The 2,770-nt window shown below is 38.4% G+C and overlaps 1 long non-coding RNA gene across 1 annotated transcript; it reads right to left on the reverse strand.

Moving 5' to 3' along the window:
• Positions 1 to 296: 296 nt before the first annotated feature.
• LOC138787248 (uncharacterized) lies at positions 297 to 2,038 on the reverse strand. Its single transcript, XR_011362330.1, has 3 exons — positions 1,957 to 2,038; positions 1,739 to 1,797; positions 297 to 424 (listed from the first exon to the last, which is right to left on the reverse strand). It is a non-coding gene; the product is annotated as an uncharacterized lncRNA (long non-coding RNA).
• Between the last annotated feature and the right edge of the window lie 732 nt (positions 2,039 to 2,770).

A 2,770-nucleotide genomic window follows, 5' to 3' on the forward strand; every position in this document is an offset into this window, starting at 1 on the left:
ACATTGAATTAGAAAATAAAAAAAAATTAAATTTCTTCCGTGATTGGTTCTCTTTAAGTACTATACATACTGTATATGTTTTGACATGTCCAACCTTGTGGCATACATCTGGCATATACATTGCAAGCTTTCCACAGTGTATAGAGAAAACTCCTCAATCAGTTGCTCTTTAACTCCCAAGTGACTTAATTCTGCATTTTTCTTTTTTTCTTTCTTTTTTTTTGTGTATGATTTGTGGGTTGAGGTGGTAAAGTTTATTTTAATATTGTCAAATTCAGTAAGAGATTTTGCTTTGTTTTATGAGTCAGTTATCTGTAAGCAGTGACTTAAAGACATGCTACTTCAGAATAAAATCTGAGACTATTAGAAACGATTAGGTTTGTTTGAGTTTTTCACAGTATTCAGACTGTATTCTTTTAATTTCCTAAAAGACAGAATTTGCAAGAGAGAATCAGTAATAGACAAGCACTGGAATGGTATTAGTTAAGCATAGGAGTAGAACAAATATGTTATTTATATACACATGTAAGTGTTCTTCTGAATGCTGTCAAATTACCACTACAGGGAATGGGCTCAAATGAAAAAAGGTAAAATACTATGGCTTGGCTGAACAACAGGAACATAAAATTGTAAAATTATTACTGACTAAATGAATATTGCACAATATATACAGATTGCAGGAGAGATCCCAGTCAGATTTACGAAAATGTTTAGATATCGATACAGAGGTCCCTCAACAATAATTTATTCCAGGATGATCATTGTAAGTTAACAAAGTTGACTGTAATTTGAGACCAAAACTCTATGGAAAATGGTATTTGGTTGATTAGTCACCAAATCAACCTAACGGTGCGTTCACAAGTAACGGATCCGCAGCGCCTTTCTAGCTGCGAGATCAGCTGTGGATCCATGCCCTGTACACTCAATGGCAGACAAACTCGCAGCAGCATGCACAGCATATCCGCAGCGAATCTCGCTGCAAATTCTCAGCGAGAAATACGTTGCAGATCCGTTATGTGTTAAAGCACCCTTAGGCTATGTTCACACTACATATATGTCCGGGAAAAATAGACATGCGGCCGGATTGCGAACATGCGGGCGAACCGCGAACATATGCCCGTAGTAGAGTTATGCTTCCCTAGCTTGTTTCGTAGCGATCTGAAGCAGGTCATTTACTTGGAAATCTTTGCCCAGCCCAATAAACCACACAGAACATTTTTAATTTAAAAATCAAGTTCAATTTGGCAGAAATAAGTACTCCGTACGGGACCGCATTGAGATCCACGGAACAGTTCCGGCCGCAAACAATGGTCTTGCTCATTTTTCACGGCGCTGTAGACGATCCGGCCGTAGGCTCATACGTAGTGTGCACTGTGCGGGCGTATATCGTATACTTTCAAGCGTACGCATCAACCTTAAAACTACGGCGTATATTCGCTGTTCACACTACGGCCGCAAATATACGTAGTGTGAACATAGCCTAAAGAGATCATCAGAAGAAAATTATTATAAGAAAGACATTGTTGCATTCTTCCAGAAACAGCATCACTCAGATACGTCTTTAAAGAAGGCTACAACTCAAGATACAACACAGTTTATTTGCAATGGTATAACAGAACACTTATGCGAAAGTAGTATAATATTAGTAAAATAACAAATACGTTATATACGTTATAAGCATTAATATGATATTGCGTAGACAAAAATATAATTCTAGATAGAAAAGATAAAAACTTACATCATCATCTGTCCAGAAACATCAGCCATGAGAAGCCAAACTGGCGAAGACAGAGACACCTGTGAGAATAACACTGGTCAAGTTCATATAGTTGTGAAAAATCTTGCTTAAAATACAAAATGGAAACTATAATATATTTCAAAAAGCAGATACAAAATAGATTTGGCATTCTAGACTTTAAATAGCCACACATTTTTACTAGCATTATAGCTTATTACATGTGATTTATGACGCGTGATGTAATGGCATTAGCATAACGTGTAGGGAGTAGGGACATCTGCCAGATGTTTGTACATCTTTGCATAGTTTCCATGGTGACCTATGTTATTAATGTCTCAATGACAGATGACAGGTATACCCCTCATGCCATCATTAAGAGGGTACTGAGAGGGCTCACAACGTGCAGCGCAACTCCCAGCTGCCAGCTAATTAACCATTTATATGCCACTGTCAAAACTGACAGCAGCATTTAAATGGTGTTCACTAACCTTCATTGGTTGTCCAGTCAGGGCCGGTTTTAGACTAAATGTGGCCCTGGGCAAAGTTGAAGGTTGGGCCCCAAGTGCTGAAATATTGTAGCAACAATTTAAGGTCCCCATACATTTTATACTTTTGCTGGTGGTACCTGTTGCTCCTGGTCGATTTGGCTATCAGTGTAAGGGCCCTATTCCACCGGACGATTATCGTTCAGATTATTGTTAAATCGTTCGAATCTAACAATAATCGTTCGGTTGAAATGCAGTAACGATTAACGACCGAACGAGAAATCGTTGATCGCTTTATAAGACCTGGACCTATTTTTATCGTTGCTCGTTCGCAAAACGTTCGCAAATCGTTCGCATTGAATAAGACATCGTTCGGTCGTTCGCAATAGATACGAACGCAATAGCGAAGAAATACGGAAGAAGAAACGATCGCAATTACGATCATAAGTAACGATTATCGTTCCATGGAAATGAGTGAACGTTTTCAGGTCTTTCGCAATAGCGGTCGTTTGAGATCGTTAATCGTTAACGATTATGCTAACGATAA

Source organism: Dendropsophus ebraccatus, chromosome 3 (genome assembly GCF_027789765.1).
Source record: "Dendropsophus ebraccatus isolate aDenEbr1 chromosome 3, aDenEbr1.pat, whole genome shotgun sequence".
Classification (NCBI taxonomy): Eukaryota; Metazoa; Chordata; class Amphibia; order Anura; family Hylidae; genus Dendropsophus; species Dendropsophus ebraccatus.